Here is a 13,135-nt window from a genome sequence, read left to right on the forward strand (position 1 = left end):
TGCCTCTGAACATGGAAGTGGATAGGAGTCATCAGAGCCTCTGAGCAGCTTTCCCAGCTGGCTTAGGTTACTCCAAATTGCAGATCTGAGTCTATTCTCCCAAGAACTCCCTCCAGTTCTCCCTGAGGCATCGCTCAGAGGCAATTTTTTCTCACCACATGCTGTCTAAGTTACCATTTATTCCAGCTATTGCTCGAAGGTGGCTGTTCTATCACTGTTGCAGTCAAAGTACCTGTCCAGGTAGAGAAACAACCTGTCACTGAAAGCTGTGTAAATGCAATCCAGCAGCTATGCTCAAACAGCTGAAGGTTTTTGCATCTTTGACTGGAGGCAGCCAGCAATCAGGAAGCTCTGCTGGTCCACAGCCAAAAGAAATAGGGAATTCCCTCAGATTTTTTTTTTCCTGAAGCAATTAATGGGGGCGTAATCAGGTTTGGCTCCATATTAATCGGTGCAGTTTGGATATTAAAATTCTCAGTTCTGTGGCTGATGCTTCCCAGGCTGTTCTCAGGATTGCATTACACTGTGGTTGGGTTACAGTCATGGCAGCAGGATCAGGTGAAAGGAGCAGTTTTTCTTGCAAGTGGAAGCCACTCTTTTCCCTGAATGGGACTTGAGATGCATAGAGTGGTCTGCCCTTCCTTGCTTGGGAGTTTCTTCCTTGCAGAGGAGTCACTGGAAAAAGAAAAGGAGCAGCAAATCAGTTTAGTCAGTGGTGCAACAGCATCTAGCAACTGCAGTAAGGATCAAGACCTGTTTTGCTTTCTAGATCATCCTAACTGTAAAGTTTTTCTGCCTGTGGTGCCCTCTTCATTCCCCCCATGTAAACACTTCTATCTTTCCAGTGCCTGTGAGAACCATTGGGTTACTCAAAGAATCCCTTGGGAGCTGAAGAGGCAGCATCTTCCAGGCTCAGGGCCATCATATCTGGTGAGATATATACTGTTTATGCTGCCTTTTTTTTTTTTTTTTTTTTCTGGAGCTATGTTTTGTTCAGTTGAGACAATTGCTATCATGAGCTGCACTTTAGTATTAGCTTAGTTTCCTTTGAAGCTCAGAGTCTGGTATGGAAGACCCAGAGTCTTTGGGTTAGTGATCAGCCTGCTTTGGAAGACACTTTGTGGTAGTCCTTGATCAAACTGACTGCCAGAAATTACTTGTACATTTGGGAATCTTCCACCTTGATTTTTCCCTTTTTTTTTCGTGCTGAGGTTTATAAGTAAGTATGGGCATGGTAATTCAACTCTCTAAAACACAGAAATTTTTCCATGTTGTGGCTCCATATTAATCTCCTGGTTCCTGGAAATTACCCGAGTGGGAAGGGGGTGTTTTTCCCTTGGGAAGGCCTAACTCTTGTGTCTTTGTCATTAACCCTACATGTGGCCATCTTTGCACGCACAGGGTACAGACTGAGGTAATGAGGTCAGCTCAACAGCCACACCAGGCTTTCTCCTGGTGAGAGGTTATGAATATGGAGACCATTATATGTCATTAAGATAATAATGCTGCTGAATATGTCAGCGAAGTCAATGACTCTCTGTTCCCCAGGTGTTCTGGTTTTAGTTTGATAGGGACATGTAAAAAAATGTTCTGCTTGCCAGGTGGGAGGAAATTTGCCTTTCAAAAGATTGTTGCTTCAGCACTTGATAGGAGTCTTGCTAAGCAATGATGATTATAATAATAAATGTTCCCAGGCTGTACTTATTTTATAATTGCTGTTTAGCCCAAATTGCTCTGAGGAAACTCCATCATTCTGACTGCACAGGTGGAGGTTATGATGTCATGCCTAGCAAATTCACTGATTCAAAAGGATGCAGCATGTATATAAAATACTACTGCAATGCAGAGTTTTAGCAGTGAAAACTAAGGAAAACAGAAGGGATTCAAAATTTAAGTGAAGAAGCCAACCTTGATGAGGAGGTGAGGAAAGGACTTGCCTTGAATGGTTTCCCTGCTTGTTGAACACCTCTCTGGAGTGACTGTCACTTTCAGGGGCTGTGTCTTGCATGATCTGATGTTGACTTTTCCTATAAGGGGAAGGTTTGTAAGCATCCCAAGAAGTTATGGCCATACACGTGGTAGGGCTGGTGGCTGTTGTGTCTGCATTCACTTTTAGTGAGTTTCTGTCTCTGAGTTCACTGTCTCTGACTTCTGTTGCCTCAGTACCGTTTTTCTTGTTCACCTTTTCTGATGACTGGTGTTCACAGGCAGATTCAAGTAGCCAAGCAGAGCAAAGTCCTGAGCACATACTGAGTTCCTGTGGTCAGCTGGACCCTGACTGCTCCTCTGGCCTCTGGCTATCCCAGATTGTGTCAGGAGATGAGGGAAAGAAGAGGCAGGGTGAGCTGGGCTAAAGCCAGGAGAATAGAAACCTAAAAGTGAATTTGTTGGGCAATATTGGCTCCCAAACACAGTTTTTTTATTTGCACATAGATCTATAAAGGCTCCAGTTTCAGTCCTTGGGAATAATTGAACCTTAAGCAGTAATAAACAGTGCAATATTCAATTAGTGAGCTGTCCTGAGAAAGGCATGACAAAGTAAATTGGGGTTTTTTTTTGAGGCTGTTAACTATGCTGACAGAGAGTTGGTTAATTCTTGAAGGATAATGTTTTGGGCAAAGTCCCAGCCTCCAAATGCCTGCAGGCAGACTTGTCCATATTTGTGGTATATTTGGGGTCTAGTGTTCCTCCTTTGGGCCATATATTTTAAGAGGGAATTTTAATGGAAGGAAACATTGCTGCAGAGCAACAGCCTTCTCTGAAACACTTTCCAGAGAAATTTTAAGGCCAAAGGTCTTGTTTTTTCAGGGCAAAAGATGTGAATCCTCTAACATTTACTTAGTTATAAATAGCCATGGGCAAGGCTCTAAGGATGGATTCCTGGGAGATTGTATCAGGGGTAGTTATTCCCCAAACTAAGCAAAGGTAGTGGTTGTCTTTTAATTGTCGTGTTGTCTTTGGCACAGGGAACACCATTATTAAACAGATAGAAAATAATTATAATAAATTTGAGGTTTTCACTCCTCTCAGGCTCAGGTGCTTCTTATTTCTTTCCAGTCCCAACAAGAGCAAAAATGTTGTCTTATTTCTGGGAAGAGATGGCAGTTTAATGCTGGGGGGGAATGTTCATGCTAAATGTTTTGGTTCTCCAGCCATGGCATCAGTGAGGTGGCAGGAGAAAGTGCAACCCCATGGGAAAGGAACTTAGCTGGGGTGCATGAGGTGCTGCTCTTGACCAGCTGGGCTTGGGCAGGGAACTGCATTTCATTTACCCACACCTCTCTTTCCCCACCTGTAAATCGGAGGGAGGATTATGAGTTTCCTTCGAGGGACGCTGTTTGAAAATGTTGTGTTACTTTCCACTGCAAACTAAATCTGCTGGTCTCATCACTAATAAATAGGTGAGTGTTATCTAATTCCCTTAACAGGCTAGCTTGCCTCCTGCAGTGAAATTCAGCCTCTCCCAGTGTAGGTCTCACAAAGCTCAGCATGCAATTTATGCATCACCCAAGAGTTAACATGAAACCCAGCTGAGACAGAAGCCTTGCTAAAGAGCCTGAAGGCCAGAGCCTCTGTAAGTGCTGTGACATTTCCAAACAGAAGCACAGCATTAGAGGTGTCTTTACAGACTCAGGACTCTGCTGGACCACTGGGCAGTCCTGGTGTATGTCAGGCATCTGCACCATCCATATGCATCCCCAGGAAAATAACTCCTGGCTGTAAAATCCTAAAAAATAAGCAAATGCACAGCATTATGTCTTGAAAAAGGAATGCAGTTTCTGATTTGCTTTCTAATTTTCTGTATCAAGAGTAAATGTATAGTAACTGAACTGACTGGAAAATGTTTGGTAATAAATACATTAGCTGAGACCTCAAATAACAAGAGAAAGTATTTTTCAAACACTGATGTGCTTTTGTGTAGATGTGTTTTTTCTGTTAGTACTTACTAGAGAAGAAAAAGTAAAGCTGACTTCTAGTAGCTATTAGGTATCATTCCAATATCTTGCAGTGTAGCATTTATTTCTACTGATGTAAGACAGGTACTGAACTGTAAAAAGTTGTAGCCAGACTCTGTAAGATACTTGAAACTTTAGAGAACTGAAGAGATTTCCCACTGTAACCTCTCGTATGCTATCTGTACCCCTAAAAATTACAATTAATACCCAGTACTCAAAAAAAAAAAAAAAAGACACAGGGATTAAATGACAGAATTGCTGCTTTTTTTGGTGGCTGTTGGTACTATCATATATGCTAAAGCATTCCAACCAAGGGCATGTGGCTGCAATGGAATTTGATGTACAATCAGTTTTAGGGAACAGCCTGTGCCTTGTTAATATAATCCATAAAAGGCTTCCAAACTTCCTGAAACCAGTCCCTTCTGTTTCCAAGTCTGCATATGATCTCATAGGAAATGATCTGGGAGAGGCCAGCTAATCCTTTTGCATAATCAAGGTAGCATTGCTCTTTTAAGGCCTAAAGTGAGGAGTTTCAGTGATATAAGCTCAGTGATCCCCTTTTCTTCTGTTGACAAATCTCTATTGTCAGGCCTTGCAATGATTTTGGTGGCATTTCAAAAAAGAGTAAGTGGGAAGGCTGAAGTGTGATTTGAAGACTGACCTTGATAATGTGATTAATTTACTTTGTCACCCTTTGTCTTGGCTATTTCAAAAATCCTAAGCCACTTGCTGCCCAGTGAAATTTGGAAGATTGAAATGCAAGTACTTAACACGAGTGGGCAAGGTTGGTTTATTTTGCAGTGGGCTCAGAGGCAGGTAAGCAGCCTGCACCTTGCCAAGTTTCATAAATGGCAGTAGTAGCAAAAGAGTGAGGAAAACACCTGTCCTTTATATAGGTTTGGGATTGTAAAACCTCTCCTATGTGCATTAGCAGTAGAGAAAGTAAGTGTGTTCTTGTGCTGGAGCCCTTGAAAACCTCTCTATTTACACAAACCCAGAGTGCCTCATACAGTGCATGTTCTTTTATATCCTCGGGATACCCAGGATTTCCTTAATATATTTATCCCAAGAAGGGAAACACTCCAATGAGCTGCTGTCTCTGAAAGCCTTGTACGGCAGCGAGCGTCAACCTCCCCTGGCAGGGCAGGGAGAACAAAAGGCTCTGGGCTTTGTAACGCTGCACAAGTACAATTATGGACTACTTCATGTGAATAGGCAGCCACTGCACCAGGCTGAAATTACAGTGAGCCTAAGCAGAGGGCTCTGTGGCACTCTGCTCACTGCAGAGTTGTTAAATTTGGCACTCTGCTCTGGGCTCCAGTCAAACATTTTCTTAACCATATTAGGATACGTGGAAATTGGCCAGCCAGCAATAGGCCTTCGATGTACTTATTGCTTGTGCTCATATTTTATACAGTAGACAGGCACTGCTTCTCTTAAAAACTAGCAGGTTTAATAGAGTAAGACAAACAGAACCCTTTAAACATTGTCCTCAAAGTAGGGTAAAAAAAGAGCATTTCCCAAGACAAAGGACATTGTTATAACAAAGGTTGTGGTTCCCTTGTGCTTTTCATCTGTAGATACTGATCATCCTGTAAATCAGATCCCAGTATTTCTATATTGTGCTGTTACTCAGGTGAAAACAGAGTAAAGTGAGCCTGGCTGGCTCTGACATGAGCATTCCCGCTCCCTTTGCTGGCTCATCCAAGGCATGGCAGTCCCAGTAGAGAGGGAAGGCAGAACACTGGATTGGTGACTCTCAAGATTTGCTTGAGTTTGGCTTATGGAGCAAAACTACCTGGGGGTGCAAGAACAATGGGCCTGACCTGTGTTGCTTCAGAGGTAAGGATGTCTGAAACTTCCCCAACAAGGGATAGAATATTCTGCTGGAGAAATTCCAAAACAGAAAGTCTCCAATCTTTAACTGCCAACTTCTTGTTCTTAAGGGATGAGAATTTGGGAAGCAGTAGTGTGGGTTAAGCATATTATCAGGTCTACCCTGTACTCTGGCAGATTTTGTTATTAAAATTATTTTTTTTCATCAGTTAATGTTTTTATAATTTTTAATTTACTGCTGGTCCCTGTAGCTGTGAACTTTTTTTCACTAAAATGGTTCTCTGTCCTTGCTAATGTTGTTCTAATACTTGCAGATAGTTGTCACATCCCCTACTTAAAGCTTAGTTGATGCATCTGTAGCTCTTTTAATCTCTTAGTAAGTCAGCCCTCTCTGCTTGCTTAACACTTTTATGGCTCTCTGGGTTGTTATTGTCATTCAGGAAATGAGTTCTCCAGAGCTGAGTGCAGTATTCCAGGTGTGATCACCACAGAGCTGTATTAGGGATATCACCTTTCTGCCCTCTGTGTTTCACTTAGTGTTGTATGGACTCTGCTACCCCATCATGCATTATTTGATGCCTACTGCAAAAAAACCAAGGCCAAATTTAAGTTTTTTGATCACAAATTTTGGTGACGTTTTTCAAAGATGCAGAAGTAGCTGAATCTGTGCCTGTGGCTTGTAGCTCAAGGCGGCACCGTGCTGCCAGGAGGGCTGGAATCATCACATCATCTCATCAGCTTTTTGCTGATGGTGTGTATGAACTTACACAAGTCCTTTGACTACTTGACCCTCATGGCTGTGTTAGTGGATAATTACACCATAGTAGCTGCATTTGGTAAGGCTGTGAGGGTTGGTTCAAGTTTGTGCATGATCTGGAAGACATAAAGAAGTGGAAATGTAAAATATTTGGGCAAATGGCTGCAGAAAACCACATTACATGACCTGTAAGCCTATGCTGTCCAGGCTTGTGGAAGTTGAGGAGGGCCATCAATAAAAATCCTGTTTCTGTATAATGATTTATTTGCTAAAAGAAGAGGGGAACTAAACCAAATGAAAATAATGAACTTTTTATTGAGTGTAACCTCTCTAAAGTTCACTAGAGACCCACTGAGAATATGGTTTTAACACGTCCAAGTTTGCTTTGTTGTTTTACCCAGCTGCTGATTTTTAATTTGAAAGACCAGCACAAGCAAGAATACATTTGGTTGAGAGTCTTGGAAAAGGAAGTAAGCCTGTCTTTTATTTAGGCATGTTTATATCAGCACAGAATGAATGCAAAAAATGTAGCAGAGCTAGGAGTGAGGCATGGAGAGAATAAAATAGTTTTTGCATATATTCTGAACTCATGTAAATTATGACACATCACAAATGATTCTTCTGAACCCAGGCTGGTGAATCCCCTCACTGGCGCAGCGTATGGATTTATCAGGTTAAAAACCCCTGCATTTGCTGCGTGAAGCAGCTGGAGGCAGACTTTTCCACCTCTACCCATCGTTTTTAAGATATAAATCTGGTGAAGTTTTCAGCACAGTAACATTCAGTTGATGATAATTTGTGAGGACCTGGTCTTTATTAGTGTTATATACCTGGTGAGGGGGTCTGAGTATTGTAACACACCTGAAATTCAGGCTCATTCATGGGCAGTCTTCTTAACCAGGTACAGTACTGCTTATGTGAGCTGGGAAATTTGCAGTGGTGGTCCCTGAGGTTTATAAAGCCATGCATGATTTACAGTTTTAGTAAGCAAAGTTTATATTTGGAGGTGAATTCTCTGAGGTGGCTGAGGATAAGCAGTTGAAAAAAAGCTTTCTTAGTGATAGTTGAATTTTCCACTGCACATAGCTGCTTGTAGAATTTGGTGTTTGGAAGGTTAGAAACCCACTTGTGTGAAAGTTACTGCCCAAGTAAAGGCTTTTCTGTAGACTGGAGCCATGGATGAGGACTGAAAGGTGCATGAAATGTTTAAAAATTGTAAGGAGGGTATGCAAGGATGCATGAACTCTTGGGGTAGGAGGGAGGGGATTTTGGGGGATTGATTTTCATGCTCACATCACACTAAAACAAAATGAATAGTAATGCAGCTTCAATACTGAATCCACTTAAGGGAAATGAAAAAGGAAACATTTCTGTTGGTTTCCATTTTAGATCCATTACAGAAAGGAGCTCTGCTGTAGGGCTGTAGTTCAATTCAAGAAGCATTTCTATGGAATTTTGGCATTAGGGGGACTTCCCAAGAACAGCTACTGTCCAGAAGATATTCCAGCTCAAATCTTCTGAGAGCAGTTTGAAACGTTGGCACAATTTCATCTGAAGTCTGATCCAACTTGAACTGTGAGAGGAACATAGGAGGCTCTGATTTGGATCTAAATGGCTCCTCTCTACACTGTCCAACTTGCACATAAAATGTGCAAACAGAAGGACACCCCAACCAAGCAAACCCCCAAATGACCCCTTATAATGGATATGAAAAAAAAAAGGTTGTACAGAACTTGTATTTGATTGGAGTAAAACATATTTTGAACCATGGATAGGAGCAGAGGACAGCATCTCCTCAGCAGTGAGAGGGGAGATTGTGGCAGGGGAGACGTGGCACAGAAACAGAAGTGACCCACGCTGCACTTGTGGGAAGTGGAGCCTCTGTTTGGGATGGCTTTGAGCAGCCTTAGCAGAAATTCTTTCTGCCACAACTAATTCACTTATTACTGAATTACTTATCAAGTGCATGTGGACCTTTGCTGGGTTTAATCCTAAACCACCAGTGTAGGAACCCAGAGTGCCGAGAATATTTCTCTGCCTGTTTTTAAGGGTTCTTACCCCCCTGAATAACACTGTTTTAACCTCCAACCTTGGAAAAAATTACCAACGATCAGGCAGGAACTAGGAAATACAGTGGTGGGAATTAGGTGATAGACTGCTATGTAAGATTGTCACAGGGTGAAAAATTTAGAGGTTTTGGGCTTCTCTTTGTAGTAAATATATAAGAGTAAAAAGTATCAAAATGGAGGATTGTTGTTGTTCTCTAAACCTTTTTCTCTTTCTTCTACTACTCCATGTTCTGCAGTAAAAGTAGTTTGGAATGATTGGATAGAGAATTCTGCAGTTCCTGCCCGTGTTACTGAATAATTGGTAGGAAAGTGAAAATAATGTACCTTTTTAGTAACTATTGGTTAAATTATCTTTAAAAGGCTGTGTAAATCTTGATAATTAGAGACTCCTCTCCTGCTTTTCTGTGCTCTATGCTGTACCTGGGTCAGGCTGGTGGCTCTGTTCCTCTGATAAGACTTAATAAACAACTATCCAGCAGCATTGAAACTCCAGGAAAAGTTTTGGTTTATCTCCGAAACTCTTTGCAAGGACTTTCAGGAAATTCTCTCCCATCAGGAGGGACTTGATTTATGGCATGGTTTGGTGTCACACCAGGACTGGGTTGAGCTCTGTGAGCAGATACAGGAATATTCAGCAAGATGCCTTGGTTTTTTTGTAGCTCAGTTTTCCCACTTGGAATAACCTGACCTGACATATCCAGATTAGGTTCTGTTCCGTTCTGTGTTTGGTTATGCCAGAGGTGTATTTGCATGTCAGTGACACTGTACAACCGATCGTGTGAATATTCAGTGAAATGCAATTCCTGCCTGAAGTGTTTCCAGCTCACCCAAAAATAGGCCTGTGCAGAGAGGGAGCAGAGATGTGGACTCACTTTTCCAGAGGTCTTAGATTCTGTTTAGGAGAGGGCTGGGTTTGGAGCCTGGTGTCCAGAAAAGGCTTCCAGTGGCTGACTTGCTAAAGCGGGTTATGGTCTAAATAATAATGGCATTGCTACAGGGAAAAGAGTCCTGATTTGAGCAAAGGGGTCTCAGACCCTTGTAGACGGTTGCTTTGAAGGCCAGGTGACTTTGCTAAAGGAGTCACCTGTATGACTGAGTGTGGCTGTGACAGCAGGAAGGAATGGGCTGGCTGGGCTCACAGAGAATCCAAACTCAGAAAATCCAAGCTCAAGAATGAGTCTGGATGAGCTGGCTACAGCTTGGACCCAGGCTTCAAAGCCTTCAATGGACTTCTAAATAACCCAGTAGGAGATTTTTCGATTTGATTCTTTTTTCCTAGACATGAGACAGCAGTATGAAGCTGAGATCTGTGTGTGTTCTGGGTCTTGCCTCCTATTTTGTGTATAAAAGGCAGATGTTTTGAAGCACTGATAAATTATAGTCCACCTGTGTTGCCCTTGGGATGGAATAATGGTGTTGCTTTAGATGTCTTTTTTTTCTATGTCCCTCCTTCCATAAGCCTGTGGCATGTAGCAGGGTGAGCTCAAGAGTTAGTACTCCATTTACTTGTGTTTTGGGGAGAAAAGTCTCCCTATTGCTGTTTTCCCTTCCCCACTCCTCATCCCCTATCATATTTATTTCAGAATTTTAATCATCCTAAGAATTTGATTAAGTAGCTTGGATATAAAAAAAGATTGTTTTGTGACTCTTAATAATGTGTAGATGTGCACGTGAAGTTAAAAGTTAAGTGCATGTCATGCTCCAGACTGTAAGCTGAATGCTGAGGGATACAGAAAAAGAATTTCTCCTGTTTTTATCCTGCTTGTTATTGCATGATTTGATAGGTAAATTGTGGATTAGTTTCATCTCCTTACAAATATTTTATAGCCACTCTTGGAGGCAGGATGCTGATGCTGGTAGAGTGGCAGCTATAGCTGATATCAACTCGTGCTATGCTGGTGATCCAAACAAGATCAGAGCTGTGTAATAATAGGAAAAGGAATTTTATAAGCAAATTAAATATGTGGGGAAGTTCAAGTGGAAACAGTAGTGGTTAAGGGGAGAATTTCAAGGACAGGAAATAGGTATGCAGTGAAAGTCAAAGCTGGTAACTGTCCATTGTATTTCTTTACATGTTCAGGTTCAGATTCCTTTTTTTTAAGGAAAAGAAATTGAATTAATGGACTTTAGAACTGTATGCTTGGCAAAAAACCCCCCTGCATCTTGAATTCATTATACTTATACAGCCATCCCAAACTGGCTTTAGATTGGGGTTTTGTATGTTGGTTTGATTGTTATCTATGGTTAACAGCGTCCATAGTCAATGTATCTTGGGTTTTGGTTTTGTTACATCTGCCATCGATTTTTGATACCTTCTGGCTATGAGGATTTGCTGCCTTGCCAGTTGAATCCTTAGGAACCTCTGTCTGCAAGTGCTTCTTGGGAGAAGGCAATGACCATGCACTTCCTCCTCCATCCTGTGGTCTTGTGAGGAGCTCCAGCTTCCTGCTGTCCTTGCTGAAGACACACAAGTAGCACTTAGGCTGAAACTGGCAGGTAGTATCAAAAAATATATTAAATAGTACAGAAGATAGACTGGAAAAATGTCAGCAGCTGATTGGGTTCATTCTATTGGTCCAAAGTGGAGGTTACTGTTTAAAATGAGTTTTGAGTGGTGTATTTTGTTCTGGAAGTGTCCCATGCAGAGGTTTGCAGTTTGCCTCACTTGACCTGTAACAGTGCTTCATTATCTTTCCATTTACACGTTTTCCCAAGGGTCTAAATTAGTAGGGAAATTGCTGGTGTCAAGGGAGAAAATCAGTCTCTGTTGCTCCACTTTAAGCACATTACATCTTCTCCTGCCCTCAAGGGACGTGAAGGGTTTATCATTCTCTGATATATGTGTGAGAATTACTGGTTTTTAGGCTTGGCAAGCCCGACCCTTCCAAATTCTCCATGGACACCATGTTTCCTAGAGCTCTGAAAACTTTTCATTGCTCTCTTCCAGCTGTTCCCCTGTTTCCTGAGGCAATGTATACCTGTGGATATACTCAGGTTTCCAGCCAGGAACTGACCAGTACCCAGGAGGGAAGGAGTGCTGTTTGTAGCTGATGTTTCCAGACATATGACATTGTTCCTACAGTGTGATTTGCCACCAGCCCTGGGTTTTAGTTTTTTGACTCCTTTTTTTTTGATCTGTCAATTACTGCCTCAGTAAAAGATTCTCTAGTGTTTGTGAAAGCAATTCTGTATTTTTTGAGAGATTTAACCCACAAATTGGGAATACTCACTGAAAATGGCCTGATCTTGCATGTTCTGGTTATTTGTCCCTTCACTTGCAATTCTTAACTTTCATGGGTTTTTTAAGCTATTAATAGCAAAAGATGCGTCAATGAATATTGTCAGTGATCTCTCTGCTCAATGGCTTGGGCTGCCTGGTATATTCAGCCACATTCTGGCTTCACAGGATAGATCAGGCTAAAAAAACAAAATACACTGAAACAGGGAGGCGAGCCCTAGAGCAATGAGGGGAATGAAAATGCTTGTGTGAAATGCTTCAGTGAGGTTCTTGCAAGCGCTTAGAACAGCAATTAGAGAAACACTTTGTGAGAGCAGGATGCATCTGGAGCCAAGTTTCTTCAACACCTATGGGTGTGCTTCATATTAATTTTTAATATCTGGTTTTAGAAATCTTGAGAAAGTAGAGGTAATGCCATGACAGAAGAACAAACGTATTTTGTTGAAAGTAGAGTGAGTCCTGTGGAAGATATCATGTTATTAAAGTGGAAGCCACCTCCTTCCATGTAAGAGGGACAGCTTAAAGTGAGGTGCTTGCTCCTCCAATCCTCCTTGCTGCACCATGACTTAAAGACTTTGGAGTCTTTGAAGTAAATTTGTTGTAGTAGCAGGAGAATCCTGATCACCTCCAGCCTGGCTTCCCAGAGGCTTCCTAAATGCTCAGATGGTTGTTAATGAGGAGGACAGGTCTTATAAATTCCCTAAAGAAGTAAATTGAGAAGGTGTACATTGGTGTAGCAAAGAGATGGTCAGTTCCTAGCAGCTGTTTTCCATGGTTTGAGTATGCTGAATTCAGAACAGCCGAGCTAGAGGGAAAGGTTCATCACTGTTCTTTAATGCTACTGAGCTGTTCATTCAGTTCAAGCCAGCTTTTTCTACTTTGTAAAACAGAGGGGGAATGAAAAAGAGTGCCTGTCAGTGTAACTATGCAGTAGAGAAAACAGCTGTGGAAATACAAGGCCTAGGAAATATAAAATTGGACTTGTTACTGTAATGAAGCATAATGGTAAGAATTCACAATGTATCTGTTACTATAATGAAGCAGAGAAAGAGCTCTAATCCTCTGAAGAAGACAAGGAGTTTTTTTATTATTTGCCCAGGTGTGGGTGTGATGGATGGGGCCAGATATCAGTGGTGTAACTGATGTCAGTTCTGTGTGGGTAAAGCTGAACCTGGCCAATATTCTCAGCAGAGCCTTCCTAAAGGGGTGAGCTTTTTATTGTGTTGGTGACTACCCAGCCACAGCACTCACCTTCAGAAATATCCAAGCTTACCTCTTA

At 41.8% G+C, this 13,135-nt stretch overlaps 1 protein-coding gene across 8 annotated transcripts in view; it reads left to right on the plus strand.

Moving 5' to 3' along the window:
• Nucleotides 1-13,135, plus strand: part of CALD1 (caldesmon 1) — a 177,422-nt gene that overhangs the window by 36,541 nt on the left and 127,746 nt on the right. The window contains exon 2 of one of the 8 annotated variants that reach the window (XM_082280726.1): nt 846-930. The exons of the other annotated variants lie outside the window; for them this stretch is intronic. The gene's annotated coding sequence lies outside the window, so the exon portion shown is untranslated. The remainder of the gene's footprint in view (nt 1-845; nt 931-13,135) is intronic. 8 annotated transcript variants of the gene reach the window in all.

This window comes from Coloeus monedula (assembly GCF_965178545.1).
Source record: "Coloeus monedula genome assembly, chromosome: 4".
Taxonomy (NCBI): Eukaryota; Metazoa; Chordata; class Aves; order Passeriformes; family Corvidae; genus Coloeus; species Coloeus monedula.